This window comes from Pan paniscus, chromosome 2 (assembly GCF_029289425.2).
Source record: "Pan paniscus chromosome 2, NHGRI_mPanPan1-v2.0_pri, whole genome shotgun sequence".
In the NCBI taxonomy this organism is placed as follows: domain Eukaryota; kingdom Metazoa; phylum Chordata; class Mammalia; order Primates; family Hominidae; genus Pan; species Pan paniscus.
The window spans coordinates 136,688,154-136,709,414 of record NC_085926.1 but is presented as its reverse complement, the minus strand read 5'-3'; the positions used below and the strand labels follow the sequence as shown (position 1 = coordinate 136,709,414).

Here is a 21,261-nt window from a genome sequence, read left to right as displayed (position 1 = left end):
CATGATTGCACCACTGCAATCTTTGGGTGACAAAGACTCTGTTTAAAAAAAAAAAAAAGTGTCATGGGTTAAAAGTTATCCTCAAGACTTTTCTATTCTCCAGTAGAAGAAACATTTATATTAATAAATGAGAATTGTGAGTATTAATAAATGTTATAAAGATGATAAAGTAATGTGGTAGATAATGACCTAGGTTGCTATCTTAACTGTGCGACTGTGTAGAATGCCTCTTAGAAGAGGTAACTTGGAGTTAAAACGTAAATGTTATGAAGTGGCAGAAGACCTGGAGGCAGCACATTGCAAGCTGAAAGAACAGCATGTACAAGAGCCCTAAATAGGAACAAAGTGTGAGGAAGAGAAAATATACCAGTAAGGCTAGAGAGTAGTTGAATGAAGAGGAAAGCAGATGAGGTCAGAGCCTGGCATGGTGGCTTATGCCTGTAATCCCAGCACTTTTAGAGGCCGAAGTGGGTGGATCTCTTGAGCACAGGAGTTCGAGACCAGCCTGGGCAACATGGCAAAACCCTGTCTCTGCAAAAAATAAAAATTAGGCAGGCGTGGTGGCACACACCTGTAGTCTCAGCTACTAGGGAGGCTGAGGTGGGAGGATCCCTAGAGCCTAGGAGGTTGAGGCTGCAGTGAACCGTGATCATGCTGCTGCACAACAGGCTGGGTGACAGAGCAAGACCCTGTCTCAAAAACAGACAAACAAAAAAACAAGAAAAGAAAAAAGATGAGGTTAGTTGTAGACAGATACCAGATCATATAGGGTAGGTCATTTTTAATGTCATGTAGGGTCTTAGTAGTTCATAGTTGTAACGCAGGTAGAGTTAACAGCAGGAAGCCTTTGAAAGGTTTTAAGCAGATCACTCCAGTGATATGATTTATGCTGTACAAGGTACATTCTGGTTGATATGGTGCGGATTAATTGTAGAGAGGTAAGATTTGACTTTGGGAAGCTGAGGCGAGCAGATCACAAGGTCAGGAGTTCAAGTCCAGCCTGGCCAATATGGTGAAACCCCATCTCTACTCAATATACAAAAAAAATTAGCCAGATGTGGTAGCAGGCACCTGTAATCCCAGCCTCTTGGGAGGCTGAGGCAGGAGAATTGCTTGAACCCGGGAGGTGGAGGTTGTAGTGAGTCAAGATCATGCCACTGCACTCCAGCCTGGGCGACAGAGTGAGACTCGGTCTCAAAAAAAAAAAAAAAAAAAGGTAAGATTTGAAGCAGAGAGACAGATTTGGAGGGTGTTGGAACAGCATAGCCTCAGCCTCCCGAGTAGCTGGGATTATAGGCATATACCACCACGCCCGGCTAATTTTTGTATTTTTAGTAGAGATTGGGTTTTGCCATGTTGCCCAGGCTGGTCTTGAACTTATGGGCTCAAGTGATCCTCTGGCTTCCCAAGTAACTGGATTACAGGCTTACATCTCTGTGCCTGGCTTGGTAAGGCTTTTGTTCAGAAGAGACATGAGACTTTGTATAGCTAGGGGAGAAAAAGTTGACCCGGACCCCGAGAGAAGCAACATGGAATTATGGAGAAAATATCCTTTTCCAAGGGGACTAGTGTTAGAGATCTTGGGTTGATGACTTCAGTGAGGTGGGCAGTGCTAAGGTCTTAGTTCCAGAGATGGTAAAAGAATAGGTCCTGTTATTGTGTGTTTGTGTTGATAGTATTTAGGCCCTATTTTGGTTCATTCATTTACTAATCTATATGTATTGTAGTAATGGATTATCCTGGAGTTAGAAATACTTTTAAATACAAAAACAAGTGGAAAGTCTTTCCCACCTATATCCCTCAGCTACCTTGTTTCTATTCACACCATTCCTCCAACGCTCCACCCCACCCAGGAAACTATTGTTCAGTTTCTCATGTAACCTTCTAGAGTTTCTTTATATAAATAAAGACAATAAAAATACAGATTCCTGGCCAGGCACAGTGGCTCACGCCTGTAATCCCAGCACTTTGGGAGGCCGACGTGGGTGGATCACGAGGTCAGGAGTTCGAGACCAGCCTGACCAACATGGTGAAACCCGATCTCTACTAAAAATACAAAAATTAGCTGGGCCTGGTGGCACATGCCTGTAATCCCAGCTACTCGGGAGGCTGAGACAGGAGAATTGCTTGAACCCGGGAGGCAGAGGTTGCAGGAGCCGAGATCGTGCCATTGCACAGATTCTGGCCAGGTACAGTGGCTTGGGCATGTAATCTCAGAAATTTGGGAAGCCGAGGCAGGCGGATCACTTGATCCCAGGAGTTCAAGACCAGCCTGGGCAACGTGAGGAAACCCGTCTCTACAAAAAATACAAAAATTAGCCGGGCGTGGTGGTGCACGTCTCTAGTCCCAGCTACCTGGGAGGCTGAGGTGGAGGATCACCTGAGGCCGGGGAGTTCTAGGGTGCAGTGAGCTGCTATTGTGCCACCACACTCCAGCCTGGGCAACAGAGTAAGACTGTCTCAAAAACAAAAAGAAAAAAAAGATAAATAAATAAATAACTGCAGATTCTTGTTTCTTTCTATCTTTACCCTAAAATCCACCAATCTCAAAGGTAGCATATTATAACTGTTATTTTGCAAATTGGTCTTCCCACCTTCCCCCTTGCACAGTGTGTTTTTCACTTAAGAATAGAGATTTACACAGAAAATCTTTCCATAGAGTATATAGGATTTTTTTCCTTTTTCTTTTTTTTTGAGACAGGGTCTATTTCTGTTGCCCAGGCTGGAGTGCAGTGGTGCGATCTTGGTTCACTGCAGCCTGAGCCTCCTGGATTCAAGTGATCTTTCCACCTTGGCCTCTGAGTAACTGGATCACAGGCACATGTCTCCACTCCTGGCCCTGGATTTTATTTTTAGGAGTAGTTTTAGGTTCACAGCAAAATTGAGCAGGAGTACAGAGAGTTTTCACATACACCCATTACCCTACACAGTCATAACTGTACCCACACATGCATAGCCTCCCCCACTATCAACATCCTGAATAAACAAATTTGTTATTTTTGAGTTCACCAATTTTCTTACTTTTGGAAAAACAATCAGCTTTATGTACTTTGAAATTGTTCTGAAATTTGTTTTATAATGTTCCTCTCATTTAAAAAATTGATCTTCATCAAAAGACACCTTAAAGAAAGTGAAAACATGCCACATGTTTTGGGAAAAATAATTGTAATGTATGTAATAGGGAATTAGGGTCCTGACCAGGGCTGGCTTCATGGGTGTGCAATCTGTGCAGTCACGCAGGACCCCTCATTTAGATGGTCCCCGTGCTTAGTTTACTGGTAAGCTGTCACCGTCTTGAAATTCTTAATTTTTGAAAAAGTAGCCCAACATTTTTATTTACTTATTTTAAAATGTTTTTATGGTGAAAAATTTATATTTGGAATTTGCCAGCTGAACTCAGTTTTGGTTATTCCAGTTTTGTTGGCAACATTCAAAGCATCATAGTCAGGAATCTGTTGAATATATGCCTTCTCTCTGGCAGACTCAATCCGGGTGTTGACCTTGGCCATGTCAGTGTCCTAGAGCTTCTTCACAGCTTGTTTGATCTGGCGCTTGTTGGCTTTGACATACACAACTAATGCAAGTGTGGTGTGGTCTTCCGTCTTCTCATTGGTCAGGATTAAGCCTGTTTTTCTTGGGAGTGCTCTTCCTAGTATATTTTGGCTGCAGTGTCTTGGGGCAGCCTGAAGGTGGGTAGCATGCAGATATCTTTCAGCAGTGTGTTTTTGGCTTTTAAAGCCTTTGTTTGGCTTCAGCTTTGGGAGAGGCAGGGGCTTCCTTTTTCTCTTTGGTGCCATCTTGGTGAAAAGGCCTCACTTTTTATTTTGCACTGTGCTCTGCAAATTATGTTGTCTGTCCTGGTCCTGAATATATAAAGCCTACTAATTAATTAGAAAAAGCCAATCCAATAAGAAAATGGCCAAAATCTGAGAGCAAAGATCTTCAGCCTCATTAGATCTTCAACCTACATATTTTAAAATGTGTAGCATTAAGAAGTGATTACATATATAAGTAATAAAATTTACGTGACTTAATTTAGCTCATTTAGATTAATACTTTTGTCTTCAACCTTTTTTGTAGTGTATGTTTTAACTGGAAAAAGTCTTCCATGAAAACGTCACTTTTAAAAAATAAGTAATGCCATCTGTTTTCCTAAAAGACTGAAATGGGGGCGACCATTCTTAGGTAAGTATCCAATTTTGTATTTTTAATTACTTATATATTGGTTAGAGTATAAATCTTTTTTTTTTTTTTTTGAGGTGGAGTCTTGCTGTGTTGCCCAGGCTGGAGTGCAGTGGTGCAATCTCGGCTCACTGCAACCTCTGCCTCCTGGGTTCAAGCAATTCTCCTGCCTCAGCCTCCTGAGTAGCTGGGATTACAGGCACATGCCACAATGCCCGGCTAATATTTTTGTATTTTTAGTAGAGACGGGGTTTCACCATGTTGGCCAGGCTGGTGTTGAACTCCTGACCTCAAGTGATCTGCCCGTCTTGGCCTCCCAAAGTGCTGGGATTACAGGCATGAGCCACTGCTCCCAGCAGATTATGAATCTTTTAGTTAACCTGTGAGGTAGGGAGGGAGTGGGAGTAGGGGGGATGCTAGGTCTTGTTTGAAGATAGTCTGTTATTGAGGATTATGTTTCCTACAGAGTTAAGAACAGAACTTCATGAAGCAGAGAGGAGTGTCAGTAGTGTTGAAAGCTCTTTAGACAGGTTAGTTGAAAACTGAAGAAACTTTTTTGGATTTGATAGTTAGGAATTCATTGATGATCCCAGCAGGGGCCATTTTAGGAGGCTGTTTATGGCTGAAAATCAGCTTGCAATGGAGTGAAGAGTAAAGAGGAGGTGATAAAATCTAAATATTTCAGCTATTTCATTTATTAAACCCATATGTAATATAGCTGCATCCATCACTTCCTTAAGCACTGGAGTTATAGTTAGGGTAACCATATATCCTGGTTCAAATCTCCTATAGATCAATTAATGCCCAATTATTTTTATTTTTGTTTTTTTGAAACGGAGTCTTGCTCTGTCACAGGCTGGAGTACAGTGGCACCATCTTGGCTAACTGCAACCTCTGCCTCCCATTTTCAAGCTATTCCCCTGCCTCAGCCTCTCAAGTAGCTGGGACTACAGGCATGTGCCACCTCGCCCAGCTAATTTTTGTATTTTTAATAGAGATGGGGTTTCACCATGTTGACCAGGCTGGTCTCGAACTGCTGACCTCAGGTGATCTGCCCGCCTCAACCTCCCAAAGTGCTGGGTGGGATTACAGGCATGGGTCACCATGCTGGGCCTTTTTTTTTTTTTTTTTTTTTTTAAAGACAGAGTCTCATGCTCTGTCACCCAGGCTGGAGTGCTGTGGTGTGATCTCGGCTCACTGCAACCTCTGCCTCCTGGTTTCAAGTGATTCTCCTGCCTCAGTCTCCCAAGTAGCTGGGATTACAGGCACCCACCACTATGGTTGGCTAATTTTTGTATTTTTAGTAGAGACGGGGTTTTACCATGTTAGCCAGGCTAGTCTCGAACTCCTGACCTCAGGTGATCTGCCTGCCTCGGCCTCCCAAAATTCTGGGATTACAGGCGTGAGCCACCGCGCCCGGCTGAGATAATTTTTTTTTAAGAAAGTGGGGTCTCAGTCTGTCACTCAGGCTGGAGTCCAGTGATGCAATCACTTCTGGGCTCAAGTGATCCTCCTGCCTCAGCCTCTTGATGGGATTACAGGTGTAAGCCACCATGCTCACCCAGCAAGAGGTGATTTAAAGTATACAAGAAGATATGCATAGGTTGTATGCAAAGACCATACAATTTAATATCAGGAACTTGAGCATTTCTGGATTTTGGTGTTTGCAAGGGTTCTGGAAACAATTCCCCCCAGATACCACAGATGACTATATATTTATTGTTTATCTTCTCTGTCCTCATTAGCATATCAACTCCATGAGAAATGGACCTCTGTTTTTGTTCACTGTTGTAACCCTAGCAGCTAGCAGAGTTCTTGGTGTATTAGTAAATGCTCGGTAAATATGTATTCAGTATATAATGGCCTCCAGTGCCTTGATGCATCCCCTTTATCAATCCTGCATCTCATAGACAGTTATTTCAATTACCAGTGTCAAATTTCTCATGTTCACCTAAAAGGTTATGCTAGCTAAATTCATACTGCCTGCCATGTCATGCTAGCTTATCTCAAACTAGGCCTTTACTATTGCTCAGCAATCATATTAAATTTCTCCACCATCGTCTCTGGTCTGGTTAGTTGCAACAGCCTCTTAATTGACTTTTGTGCTTCCACTCTGCACCTGTAATTCATCTTCAATAAAACAGAGGACTCTAAGGCATATATCATGTCATACCACTTTTATGCTTAAAAACTCACAAGATGCTGGGTGCTGTGGCTCACGCCTGTAACCCCAGCACTTTGGGAGGCCAAGGCAGGTGGATCACCTGAGGTCTGGAGTTGGAGACCAGCTGGCCAACATGATGAAACTTGATCTCTACTAATAATACAAAAAATTAGCTGGGCATGGTGGCGGGCACCTGTAATCCCAGCTACTTGAGAGGCTGAGGCAGAAGAATCTCTTGAACCTGGAGGGTGGAGGTTGCAGTAAGCTGAGATCGCGGCATTGCATTCCAGCCTGGGCAACAAGAGCGAAACTCCATCTCAAAACAAAACAAAACAAAAAACAAACAAAAAGAACTCACAAGACTTTGAGTCTAAACTCCTTACCACAGCCACAGAACACTATGTGGCCTGGCTCTGCCTACTTCTTCAATCTGAAATTTTTTTAAGAGATGGTGCCTCACTATGTTGCTCAGGCTGTTTTCAAACTCCTAGCCTCAAGCGATCCTCCTGCCTTGGCCTCCCAAAGTGCTGGGATTACAGATGGGAGCCACAGTGCCTGGTCAACTTCTTTAATCTCATCTCATGACACTATGGTCCTCATCCACCTTATTGTAGAAACACTGGAATTCTTTCCATTCCTCAAACACAATCAGCTCATTTCCACCTTGAGGTTTAAACTTTTTTTTTTTTTTTTTTTTTTTTTTTTGAGCCAGAGTCTCGCTGCAACGCCCAGGCTGGAGTGCAATGGTGTGATCTTGGCTTATTGCAACCTCTGCCTCCCAGATTCAAGCGATTCTCCTGCCTCAGCTTCCCAAGTAGCTGCGATTATAGGCATGTGCCGTCATGCTCGACTGATTTTTGTATTTTTATTAGAGACGGGGTTTCACCATGTTGACGGGGCTGGTCTCAAACTCCTCACCTCGCGGGATCCGCCCCCCTCGGCCTCCCAAAGTGCTAGGATTACAGGCGTGAGCCACCATGCCCAGCGAGGTTTAAACTTACATAGCTTGATTTTCTTTTAGTTTGGTTAAATTCTTGTCTTTCAGATCTTAATGTCACCTCCTCAGAAGAAGATAACCAGTCACTATCAATTGCCATATTTTAATTCTTTTCATATCACATTACAATTTGATATTGTTCTTGTTCACTCCAGTGATTAGCTCCACGAGAACACTAATCTTGTCTACAAGAGTGCCTGGCACAATGCAGGTGGTCAGTAAATATTTGGTGAATTTGGTAGCTGCCCTATGTTTTTCCTAAATGCTTTCTTCTCCCAGGATCCCAACCTCACCACTAATTAACTATATGCCGAATAGATAACCTCAATCCCTACATTATTAAAAAAAGTAAGATAAGAAATCCTACACTTAGCTGGGTGTGGTGGCACACACGTGTAATATTGGCTACTCAGGAAGCTGAGGCAGGAAGATTTCATGAGCCCAGGAATTCAAGGTTGCAGTGAGCTGTAATTGGACCACTGCACTCCAGTCTGGGCAACAGAGTATGACCCTGTTGGAGGGGAGGGGGAGAGAAAGAGAAGGAGAAAAGAAATCCTACAGCTTCTTCCTCTTTGCCTAAAAATTCCTTGATATATCCTCTCTTCCAGTCCTCTAGTTTCTAAGCAGAAAGATTGCTACTCTTCTAAGAGCTAAACCCTTTACCTGTGTCTTTGATCTCAATCAAACTTCTTACCTCTTCTGAGTAAAAACTTAATTACTCTTTTTAATATTTAAACTGTATGCAAGCTGAGTACAGTGGCCCACACTTGTAATTAGCCAGGCATGGTGGCGAATGCCTGCAGTTCCACCTACTTGGGAGGCTGAAGTGGAAGGATTGCTTGAGCCCAGGCGGTCGAGGCTGCAGTGAGCCCAGATCCTACCACTGCACTTCAGCCGGGCAACAGAGCGAGACTGTGTCTCAAAAAACAAAAATTATCTCAATGGTAACCTGGAAAATGAAAAAAAATTATAATACCTAATACAATGTAAATGCCTTGTGAATAGGTGTTATTGTATTATTTAGGGAATAATGACAATAGAAAAAAGTCTGTACATGTTTAGTACAGGCACAACAGAACCATTACCCGATCCAATATTTCTTTTTTTTCTTTAATTTTTTGAAATGGAGTGTCACTTTGTTGCCCAGGCTGGAGTGCAATGGCGCGATCTCAGCTCACTGCAACTTCCACTTCCCTGGTTCAAGCGATTCTCCTGCCTCAGCCTTCAGAGTAGCTGGAATTACAGGCACGCACCACCAGGCCTGGCCCCGCATCCAATATTTTCGATTCATAGTTGGTTGTATTCACAGGTGTGGAACCCACCGATATAGAACACACAGATATGGAGGGCCTACTATATAATATGTTGGGTGGTGATAAGTGTTATTTTGAAGATTTATACCTTGTTTGCCATTGTCATTAAGGTATGGAAATATATTAGGGAAAAGTAGACATTGATGAAGGAGGGATATGTTTACTAAGGTAAAGTTAGGGAAGACCTCTCTGATTAGGTGACATTTGAGTTGGCAGCTCCAAATGAAGTGAGGGAGCAGGCCCTCTGGGTATTTTGGATAGGGTGGGGAGGGCATTTTAGACTGAAGGAACTTAAATACAAAGTGTTTGAAGCTGGATGTGCTTGATGTGTTCTATGAGCTGCAAGAGGGCCAGAGTGGCTGCATTGAAGTAAGTGAGGGTGGAGGTAGTAGGAGCTGACATCATCATTGTGAATGTGGTAGAGGCTTGAGTCAAGTTGTAGACCAGAGTCAGGCCTTTTCTTCTGTATGATGGTGGAGCTGCAGATCCAGGAGTGAGGTTGTGGTGGGAAGTGAAAGGTCAAGCTGTGGCTGAGAGGTGTAACTTCAGGCTGAAGAATTGTGAGGCCGCCAGGTGCAGTGGCTCACGCCTGTAATCCCAACAGTTGGGGAGGCTGAGACGGGCAGATCCCTTGAGTTAGAGACCAGTCTGGGCAACATGGTAAAACCCCATCTCTACAAAAAATGTAAAAATCAGTCGGGCGTGGCGGCGCATGCCTGTAGTCCCAGCTACTCAAGAGACTGAGGCTAGAGGATTGCTTGAGCCTGAGAGGTGGAGGTTGCAGTGAGCCGAGATTGCACCACTGCACTCCAGCCTGGGTGACACAGCAAGACATCTCAAAAAAAACCAACCATGAGGTCAGATGTTTGAAGTATCTGAAAGTGAAGATGAGAGAAGAGGGTGTACAATGAAACCGATTTTTGAACACCACAGGGAGGTAGGAAGCGTTGAAAAAGGTGAGTTGGAGGCACAGAGGGCCTGTAAGTTCATAATGGACAAGTTTATTTGGCTTCAGGTTTTTTGTTTTGTTTTGTTTTTGAGGTGGAGTCTCACTCTGTTGCCCAGGCTGGAGAGCAGTGGTGTGATCTCGGCTTGCTGCAACCTCCACCTCCCAGGTTCAAGTGATTCTCCTGCCTCAGCCTCCTGAGTAGCTGGGACTCAGGGTTTTTTCTTTTTTTTTTTTTTTTTGAGACGGAGTCTCACTCCGTCACCTAGGCTGGAGTACAGTGGCACGATCTTGGCTCACTGCAAGCTCTGCCTCCTGGGCTCACGCCATTCTCCTGCCTCAGCCTCCCGAGTAGCTGGGACTACAGGCACCCGCCACCACGCCCAGTTAATTTTTTTTTTTTTTTTTTGTATTTTTAGTAGAGATGGGGTTTCACTGTGTTAGCCAGGATGATCTCAATCTCCTGACCTCATGATCTGCCCGCTTCGGCCTCCCAAAATGCTGGGCTTCCAGGCATGAGCCACCGTGCCTGGTCTCAGGGTTTAAAAAAAAAAATTGGTGAAATACACACAATATAAAATTTATCATTTTGCTTTTTTTTTTTTTTTTAATGAGGACAGGGTTTTGCCCTGTTTCTCAGGCTGGCCTCGAACTCCTGAGCTGAAGTGATCTGCCCACCTTGGCCTCACAAAATGCTAGGATTATAGGTGTGAGCCACTGCATCTGGGGAAAATTTAACCACTTTTAAGTGTATAATTCAGTGGCGTTAAGTACATTCACAAAAGTACATCATCACTGTCCATCTCCAGAACTTTTTCATCATCCCTAACCGAAACTCCGTACCTATTAAATAATAACTTCTCATTGCCCCCTCTTCTTTAGTCCCTGAGAAACCACTGTTCTATTTTCTGTCTCTATGAATTTGACTACTCTGCTTCAGATGCCTTGTATAATTGGAGTCATACAATATTTGTCTTTTTGTTTCTGACTTATTACACTTGGCATTATATTTTTAAGGTTCATTCATTTTGTAGCATATAGTAGAATTTCATTCCTTTTAAAGGCTGAATAGGCTGGGCCTGGTGGCTCACGCCTGTAATCCTAGCACTTTGGGAGGCCAGGACGGGCAGATCACGAGGTCAGGAGTTCGAGACCAGCCTGGCCAACATGGTGAAACCCCGTCTCTACTAAAAATATGAAAATTAGCTGGGTGTGGTGGCCCGCATCTGCAGTCCCACCTACTCGGGAGGCTGAGTCAGGATAATCACCCCTGAGTCCAGGAGGTGGAGCTTGTGCCGAGATCACACCACTAAACTCCAGCCTGGCAACAGAGAGAGACTCCGTCTCCAAAAAAAAAAAAAAAAAGGCTGAATAATATTCCATTGTATGTACACACCACATTTCCACATTTTTTTTGTCTATGTATCTGTTGATGGTGACACTGGTGCTGTTTCTACCTTTTGGCTATTGTGACCAGTGCTGCTGTGAGCACTGGTGTACAAATCTGAGTAAATCCCTGCTTTCATTTCTTTTGCATACATCACCACAAGTGGGATTATTAGATCATAGTGGATCATATGCTTTAATTTTTCTTTTTATTTTTTTTGAGATAGGGTCTCACTCTGTCAACCAGGCTAGAGTACAGTGGTGTAGTCATGGCTCACTGCAACCTCCACCTCCTGTGCTCAAGTGATCCTCCCACCTCAGCCTCCTGAGTAGCTGGGACTACAGGTGCCCACCACCACACCTGGCTAATTTTTTGTACTTTTATTAGAGACAGTGTTTCGCCACGTTGCCCAGGCTAGTCTTGAACACCTGGCTCAAGCTGTCTGCCTGCCTTGGCCTCCAAAGGACCAGAAACAGTAGGCACTCAACAATATCATGCTGGGATTACAGGCGTGAGCCATCACGCCCTGCCATATGCTTTGATTTTTTGAGGAACAATCCTGCTGTCTTCCATACTGGCTATACCATTTTATATTTGCACCAGCAATACACAAGATTTCCAGTTTCTCCACAGCCTTGCCTGGGTTTGGTTTTATAAAAAAAAAAAACTCTGTGGTGTTTTTTTTTGTTGTTTTTTTTTTTTGAGACGAAGTCTCTCTCTTTTCCCCCAGTCTGGAGTGCAATGGCACGATCTGGGCTATGAAAGGGAAAAAATGTGATGGGATTACAGCTGCCACAGAGAGGTTTTTGAAGCTTTGCACCTTGTTTGCAATTGTCATTAAGATAATGGAAATTTTGAAAGATGATCTTAATGTCTTCAATATTGTTATAATTAGGCTTTTTTCTTGGTAAATGATGTGTCTTAATTTGAAAAGTTTTCCTTTAGGAGCTTCTTTTTTTTTTTTTTTGAGCGGAGTCTTGCTCTGTCGCCCAGGCTGGAGTGCGGTGGTGCGATCTCGGCTCACTGGAGCATCTGCCTCCTAGGTTCAAGCAATTCTCCTGCCTCAGCCTCCTGAGTAGCTGGGATTACAGGCACCTGCCACCACACCCGGCTATAGGAGCTTCTTATGTTATGTGAACACTATGAGTAAACAGAGTGGTATAGTTTAAACTTGCCTTCCAGTTTTTCCAAGTTCCTCTTTCTCCAATTCATTGTCTTTGCCTCGGGGTTCTTTTTCATTAATATGTATGGATGTTTACGCAGTTGGAAAAAATGTTCATAAAGATGATATTGTTGAGTGCTTACTGTTTCTGGTCCTTTGATAATGTGGTGTGCTTTTTACTTTTACACAGAAAATAACTGTGGTCAGATTGTCATGCAGTTTGCCATAGACAGTAAGGATATTGTGAAAGAAATTCTGGCTGTCTGCATAGCATGACCTTTCAAAACTGTTTTCTTTGCTGCAAGCATTTCACTTAGCCTTTTGACTGCCACATGATAGAGGAAGTAGTACATAAAGGGTAATATAAATGGCTGCCTTGTTGGTCTCAATACTGTTTTTCAAACCATGTTAAATAGTCACATGTTATTAAATAGTTTTATGTGGAGGATTACCAGTTTTATGCATAGTAGAGTACATTTAAAGTATAATTTTATAAAACTTATAATATTTAAAATTTAAATACAGGCCGGGCACGGTGGCTTATGCCTGTAATCCCAGCACTTTGGGAGGCCGAGGTGGGTGGATGACCTGAGGTGAGGAGTTCGAGACCAGCCTGGCCAACATGGTGAAACCCCATCTCTACTAAAAATCCAAAAAATTAGCTGGGCATGGTAGTGCGTGCCTGTAATCCCAGCTACTCAGGAGGCTGAGGCTTGAACCTGGGAGGCAGAGATTGCAGCGAGCCAAGATCGCGTCATTATACTCCAGCCTGGGTGACAAGAACAAGACTCCATCTTAAAAAAAAAAAATTTAAATAGAAAATCACATTATTTTCAAAAAGGACCTAAACTTTTTATTCAAAGTTTTAAGGATTATTAGTGAATGGAGATTATTATATATAGCTCATGACTACAAATCTGTAATTTTTGTGAGGAGACATTTTTAAAGCAACCTTTGGAGCTCTCTTTCTGCTGCTTCTGAGCACCCAGGAGAGACTGTTTTCTTTAACACTGTGAAGAGACCTGGGGAAAATGAGGAAGCTCCAGCCTGATTTTATTTTACTTTTATTTTATTTTATTTGAGATGGAGTCTTGCTTCATATACTCCAGTAAATGTGGTCATGCTATATATATTCTTTTGTTTCTTTTAACATTGTTGGTAAGGTTCATTAATGGTGATGTGTGTAGCTGTATTTTATTCATTTTTCCTATCGTAAACTATTATTTATTGATCTATTAATGTACATTAGGATTATGCCTAGTTTTTTGTTACTATGAAAACTTTCACCTTAAACATTCATGTGAATGTCATATCCTCAGATAAGCATTTTCTTTTTTTTTTTTTTTTAAGTATTTATTGATCATTCTTGGGTGTTTCTCGGAGCGGGGGATTTGGCAGGGTCATAGGACAATAGTGGAGGGAAGGTCAGCAGATAAACATGTGAACAAGGGTCTCTGGTTTTCCTAGGCAGAGGGCCCTGCCCGCTTCCTTCCGCAGCGTTTGTGTCCCTGGGTACTTGAGATTAGGGAGTGGTGATGACTCTTAAGGAGCATGCTGCCTTCAAGCATCTGTTTAACAAAGCACATCTTGCACCGTCCTTAATCCATTTAACCCTGAGTGGACACAGCACATGTTTCAGAGAGCATGGGGTTGGGGGTAAGGTTATAGATTAACAGCATCCCAAGGCAGAAGAATTTTTCTTAGTATAGAACAAAATGGAGTCTCCTATGTCTACTTCTTTCTGCAGAGACACAGTAACAATCTGATCTCTTTCTTTTCCCCACATTTCCCCCTTTTCTATTCGACAAAACTGTCATCGTCATCATGGCCCATTCTCAATGAGCTGTTGGGTACACCTCCCAGACGGGGCGGCGGCCCGGCGGAGGCGCCCCCCCACCTCTCGGAGGGGGTGGCTGCCGGGCGGGAGCTTCCCCCCACCTCCCTCCGGGACAGGGCGACTGGCCAGGCGGGGGCTGCCCCCCACCTCCCTCCCGGACGGGGCGGCTGACCGGGCGGGGGCTGCCCCCCATCTCCCTCCCGGACGGGGCGGCTGGCCGAGCGGGGGCTGCCCCCCACCTCCTGGACGGGGCGGCTGCTGGGCGGAGATGCGCTTCACTTCCCAGACGGGGCGGCTGCGGGGCGGAGGGGCTCCTCACTTCCCAGACGGGGCGGCTGCGGGGCGGAGGGGCTCCTCACTTCCCAGACGGGGCGGCTGCTGGGTGGAGGGGCTCCTCACTTCTCAGACGGGGTGGCCGGGCAGAGACGCTCCTCACCTCCCAGACGGGGTGGCGGCCGGGCAGAGGCGCTCCTCACATCCCAGACAGGGCGGCAGGGCAGAGGCGCTCCCCACATCTCAGACGATGGGCGGCCGGGCAGAGATGCTCCTCACTTCCTAGACGGGATGGCGGCCGGGAAGAGGCGCTCCTCACTTCCCAGACTGGGCGGCTGGGCAGAGGGGCTCCTCACATCCCAGACCATGGGTGGCCAGGGAGACGCTCCTCACTTCCCAGATGGGGTGGCGGCCGGGCAGAGGCTGCAATCTCAGCACTTTGGGAGGCCAAGGCAGGCGGCTGGGAGGTGGAGGTTATAGCGAGCTGAGATCACGCCACTGCACTCCAGCCTGGGCAAGATTGAGCACTGAGTGAGCCAGACTCTGTCTGCAATCCTGGCACCTCGGGAGGCCCATGCGGGCAGATCACTCACGGTCAGGAGCTGGAGACCAGCCCGGCCAACAGGGCGAAACCCCGTCTCCACCAAAAAATACAAAAACCAGTCAGGCGTGGCGGCGCGCGCCTGCAATCCCAGGCACTCGTCAGGCTGAGGCAGGAGAATCAGGCAGGGAGGTTGCAGTGAGCCGAGATGGTGATAGTACAGTCCAGCCTCCGCTCGGCATCAGAGGGAGACCGTAGAAAGTGGGAGATGGAGACGGAGACGAGAGGGGGAGGGGGAGGGAGAGGGAGAGCCTTTTTTTGTTTTTTGATACAGAGTCTCTCTCTGTTGCCCAGGCTGGAGTGCAGTGGCGTGATCTTAGCTCATTGCAACCTCCGCTTCCCGGGTTCAAGTGATTCCACTCAGCTTCCCAAGTAGCTGCAATTACAGCCGCATGCCACTGCACCCAGCTAATTTTTGCAGTTTTAGTAGAGACGGGGTTTCACCATGCTGGTCAGGCTGGTCTCAAACTCCTGACCTCAGGTGATCCACTTGCCTCCCAAAGTGTTGGGATTACAGGCGTGAGCCACTGTGCCTGGCCCGGATAAGCATTTTCCTAGAATATTATACCTAGTAATGCAATTTTTGATGCTAAACTCCCTTTGGAAGAGGTTAAATCAGTTTATTCTCCCATAAGCAACAATCTATGAAATGGCATCTCAGTGTGGTTTTAATTTACATTTTCTTGGTGACCAATGAGGTTGAACATTTTCCCCCATATGTTTATGGGTTATTTGGGCTTTTGGGAAACTAATTATTATCCCCATTTTTTTTGTTGGATTCATGTTCTTTATATGTTCATTTTCACACTGTAACTTTCAAAAGTTGTTTATTTGATCATTTTTTATTTATCTGTTTGACATTCTTCATTGGATCTCTTGTCCTTTTGCATGAAGAACAGCACCTTAATTTGACCTACCAGCCTCCCCAGTACCATTCTGCCCCTGTACTCTGCTTGTTGAATTCCATAAATGCTTAAGGTTTCTCAGGTCTTTGCATATAGTCTTTCTTTCCTTGCCTGCCTAGCTAATTTCCTGTCTTACATTGTCTCTGTTAAAATACCACCCTCATGGGCCACGGTGGCTCATGCCTCTATTCCCAGCACTTTGGGAGACCAAGGCCAGGGGATGGGGATCACTTGAACTCAGGAGTTTGAGACCAGCCTGGGCAACATAGTGAGATCTTGTCTCTACAAAAAATGAAAAAATTAGCTGGGTGCCATGCACCTGTAATCCCAGCTACTTGGGAGGCTGAGATAGGAGGATCATTTGAGCTCCAGAGGTTGACGATGCAGTGAACTATGATTACACTACTGCATTCCAGCCTGGGTGGCAGAGTGGGACCCTGTCCCAAAAAAAATTAAAAAAAAAAATCACCCTCTTTATCTGCCTCAAATTAACATGTTTTAACCTCTACATTTGTTTATGAAAATAAAATAATTCTCATCAGAAGATTACAGAGGAAGAGGAGAGCTGTCGATATGTTCATTTCTGCCAGGGGATTTTAAAATGCATTGTGCAGAGTAATGAACAAGGATAAAAGTTGTTGAGCTTCAGCAGGAGTGAATGATTTGCTGGTGTCATAATGGTAGCCTCATTAATGATATCCCCCACTGCTCTTCATAATTCTGTTTTCTGTTTGGATGAAGGGTGATAAGGAAAACAGTGATATTGGACTGACTGAGGGAGGATATGTGGGTTTTAATCATGGCCTTGCAGCTACTTAGATTATGTGTTTGACTAAATTAGTGAAGGCTAAATTGCTGTCAACAGACCAAAAATGAATAATGGTCCAAACTTAATAGACATTTATTTCTCACTCATGGAACAGTTAAGTTGGATGGCCCTCTTTGGTAGGTGGTTCTCTTTCAAATGGTTTCTTCCATCTTGTGACTCTGTCATCCTCTATTCCACTATGACCAGTGGAAGAGGAAAGAGAAGGTGTAAGTGTCACACCAACTTTCTTAAATTAAGCCCTGACCTGAAGTGACACAGGTCATTTCCACTGAACATTCCACTGGAAAGAACTTAGTACATGGCCACTTCTAATTGCACAGGAAGTTGCAATGTGTATCCGCTAAGTGCCCAGCCACAATCCTGTAACTGTGGAATAAAAAAATTAGTCTCTGCCATAGTGACCTTGGTATAGTTGTCATATTTCTGTAGGTCTCAATTTCTAAGGTATAAGAAAATCTATACTCAGGAGATTTATCACACACACACCCTTCTTCCTTAGTGATTAAATTTAAAAGGCACAAGCAAAGTGTTTCCATCGTTTCTTCATTCGCCTTGTTCCAATTCAATTTTGAAGGATTATGAGATGCTAAAGGTAGTATTAATCATTGTCTTCTCCTTTTTATCACACCCAAGGTCTTCACAGCTCTGTGGCTTTATCCAGGCCTGAGTACAAACTGCATCATGGCCTTATAGCAAATGGAAGCTTATAATGCGAGATGAAATAATTCTGAAGTTTTAGTTGTAGGCAAATGTATTGGTATGATACTAGTTGCTTTTGAAATATAACTTGTTTAAATAGTCTACATTTTCTCTGGAAAATAAGAATTTTAAATATATTTTAAAACATCTAACAAAGTTGGCTAGAGCTTGAGTCAATTGATTCATAAATTTGGTCTGTGTTAGCAATTTAGTGCAAGGAAATTGTCTTGATAGTTTTGTAACCAAAGTTGGGTAATAGGAATTGTTTTTTAAAACTTAAATTTTTTTTAGACAGTGTCTCGCTCTTTCACCCAGGCTAGAGTACAGTGGCATTAACGTGGCCCTCTGTAGCCTCGACTGCCTGGCGTCAAGTGATCCTCTTTTACTTCAGCCTCCCAAGTAGCTGGGACCCTAAGTGTGCACCCCCTCACCTGGCTAATTAAAAAAATTTTTTGGGCCGGGCGCGGTGGCACACGCCTGTAATCCCAGCACTTTGCGAGGCCGAGGCGGGCAGATCACCTGAGGTCAGGAGTTCGAGACCAGCCTGGCCAACATGGCGAAACCCAGTCTCTACTAAAAAATACAAAAAAATTAGCCAGGCGTGGTGGTGGGCACCTGTAATCCCAGCTGCTCGGGAGTCTGAGGCAAGAGAATCACTTGAACCCAGGAGTCGGAGTTTGCAGTGAGCCGAGATTGCACCACTGCACTCCAGCCTGGGTGACAGAGTGGGACTCCATCTCAAAAAAAAAAAAAAATTTCTGTAGAGATGGGGGTCTCGCTATGTTGTCCAGGCTGGCTTCAAACTCCTGGGCTCAAGCCGCCCTCCTACCTCCATCTCCTAAAGTGCTAAGATTACAGGTATGAGCCACCATGCCTAGCCAGAAGTTTCATTTTCGTTTTTTGTTGTTTTTTTTTTTTTTTTGAGATAAGATCTCAGTCTGTCACCCAGGCTAGAGTGCAGTGCCAAGATCTTGGCTTACTATGGCCTCGACCTACTGGGCTCGAGCAATTCTCTCACCTCAACATCCTGAGTAGCTGGGGCTGCAGGTGAGCACCACCATGCCTGTCTAATTTTGTTTATTTTTTTGTAGAGATGAGGTCACACTGTGTTGCTTAGGTTGGCCTTGAGCTCCTGGGCTGAAGCGATTCTCCTGCCTTGGCCTCCCAGAGTGCTGGGATTACAGGCACGAGCCCAGAAGTTTCATTTTTATGTAAAGACATAATTTTTAGCTGGAGCATTGTGGGTCATGCTTGTAACATCAGCCCTTTAGGAAGCTGAGGCGGGAGGATTGCTTGAGGCCAGGAGTTTTAGATCAGGCTGGGCAACATAGCGATACCCTGTCTCTACAAAAAAACAAAACAAAAAAACCCCACAAAATTAGTCAGGTGAAGTGGTGTATGCTTGTAGTCTCAGCTACTTAGGAGGCTGAGACAGGAGGATGGCTTGATCCCAGGAGGTAGAGGCTGTAGTGAGCTAAGATGGCGCCACTGTATTCCAGCCTGCACGACAGTGAGAGACACTCAGAAAAAAGTCTCAGAAAAAAAAAGAAAAAAGACATAATTTAAAAAACTTATTTAGCCCACACTGCTTTCTTTTTGGAAATGATAGTAACATTCACAACTAAAGTAAGTTAATTATAGTTTAAGGGCTGGGCGCAGTGGCTCACACCTGTAATCCTAGCACTTTGGGAGGCTGAGGTGGGCAGATCACGAGGTCAAGAGATCGAAACCATTGTGGCCAAAATGGTGAAACCCCATCTGTACTAAAAATACAAAAATTAGCTGGGCATCGTGGTACGCACCTGTAATCCCAGCTACTTGGGAGGCTGAGGCAGGAGAATCACTTGAACCCTGGAGGCGGAGGTTGCAATGAGCCAAGATTGCACCACTGCACTCCAGCCTGGCAACAGAGCAAGACGCCGTCTCAAAAAAAAACAAAAAACAAAAAACAAAAGTTAGTTTTCTGGTGGGCTCACACATGTAATCCTAACACTTTGGAAGCCAAGGTGGGTGGATCACTTGAGATCAGGAGTTCGAGACCAGTCTGGCCAACATTAGCAAAACTCTGTCTCTACTAAAAATACCAAAAATTAGCCGGGTGTGGTGATGTGTGCCTGTAATCTCAGCTACTTGGAAGGCTGAGGCAGGAGAATTGTTTGAACCTGGGAGGTAGAAGTTGCAGTGAGCTGAGATCTCGCCACTGCACTCCAGCCTGGGCAACAGAGCGAGACTCTGTCTCAAAAGAAAAAAAAAAGTTCTCAGTGCCATTTAAATTTCAGTAGAACTTGGACCTGCATAATTCTAATTTTAGAGATTAACTTGTTTGCTGATATACTAAAGTTATCTGTATATTAGAAGAAAATATTTCTCATAAGAAATGCCCTTGGGCCAGGCACGGTGGCTCACACCTGTAATCCTAGCACTTTGGGAGGCCGAAGCAGGAGGATTGCTTGAGCTAGGGTTTCAAGACAGCCTGGGCAACAAAGCAAGACACTGTCTCTATTAAAAAAAAAAAAAATTTGGCCAGGTGCAGCGATTTCATGCTTGTAATCCCAGCCCTTTGGGAGGCTGAGGCAGATGGATCACTTGAGTTCAGGAGTTCGAGACCAGCCTGGGCAACATGGCAAAACCCCGCGTCTACCAAAAATACAAAAAATTAGCCAGGCATGGTGGCATGCACCTGTGGTCCCAACTACTCAGGAGGCTTGATGCGGGAGGATTGCTTGAGCCCAGGAGGTAGATGTTGCAGTGAGCCAAGATCGTGCACTGTACTCCATCCTGGGTGACAGAGTGACAGCCTGTCTCAAAAAAAAAAAAAAAAAAAAAAGAAGGCCGGGCGTGGTGGCTCACACCTGTAATCCCAGCATTTTGGGAGGCCGAGGTGGGCAGATCATGAGGTCAGGAGATCAAGACCATCCTGGCTAACACGGTGAAACCCTGTCTCTACTAAAAATACAAAAAAATTAGCCGGGCATGGTGGTGGGTACCTGTAGTCTCAGCTACTCGGGAAGCTGAGGCAGGAGAATGGCGTGCACCCAGGAGGCAGAGCTTGCAGTAAGCCGAGATCATGCCACTGTACTTCAGCCTGGGCGACAGAGCGAGACTCCGTCTCAAAAAAAAAAAAAGAAATGACATAGAGTAAGATATATATTTGGAAAATGTGTGTGTTGCTATTTTTTTTTTTGGCAGTAAAGGGGTGCTGAATACAGAGGGCTTTATTGATGGTGCACTACAAAGTGGAGCTTTCTAGGCCTATCCCATTTTTCAGGGGGTCTGGCATGGAAACCGTGTCTGGGAAGGGAGATTCTCAGTGTGATGGGGGGACTGAGTGGGGCAGGACTGCACAGCAGCTGAGGGCCTCTCTCTTACTCACATGGTCTCACTGGGGCTGGTGGTCCAGGAGGCCATGTGCACCATAAGGTCTACCACCCTGTTGCTGTAGCCAAATTCATTGTCATACCAGGAAATGAGCTTGACAAAGTAGTCATTGAGAACAATACCAGCTCCAACATTGAAGGTGGAAAAGTTGTTATCACTGTTAGTTGGCAGAGACAACCTGGTACTCAGAGTAGCCCAGGATGCCTTTGAGGGGGCCCTCCCACGCCTGCTTCACCTCCTTCATGACATCATTGTATTTGGCAGGTCTCTCCAGATGGCAGGTCAGGTCCATGATGGACACATTGGCTGTGGGGACATAGAAGGCTATGCCAGTGAGCTCCCTGCTCAGCTTGGAGATGACTTTGCCCACAGTTTTGGCAACACCAGTAGGTACAGGAGTGATGTTCTGGAAAGCCATTGCACCACAGTTTCCCAGATGGGCCATCAGTGGTCTTCTGGATGTCAGTGATAGTAGCATGGATGAGGTCATGATTCCTCCCATGATGCCAAAGTTGTCATGGGTGATCTTGGCCAGTGGTGCTAAGCAGTTAGTGGTATAGAAGGTTTGCTGGGAATTGCGAGGTGTTT

General features: G+C 44.8%; 1 protein-coding gene across 5 annotated transcripts in view; it reads left to right on the top strand.

Moving 5' to 3' along the window:
- PIK3CB (phosphatidylinositol-4,5-bisphosphate 3-kinase catalytic subunit beta) overlaps positions 1-21,261 on the top strand; it is a 182,228-nt gene that overhangs the window by 34,683 nt on the left and 126,284 nt on the right. For 3 of the 5 annotated variants that reach the window (XM_034957497.3, XM_034957498.3, XM_034957495.4), the window contains exon 2: positions 4,081-4,185. The exons of the other annotated variants lie outside the window; for them this stretch is intronic. The gene's annotated coding sequence lies outside the window, so the exon portion shown is untranslated. The remainder of the gene's footprint in view (positions 1-4,080; positions 4,186-21,261) is intronic. 5 annotated transcript variants of the gene reach the window in all.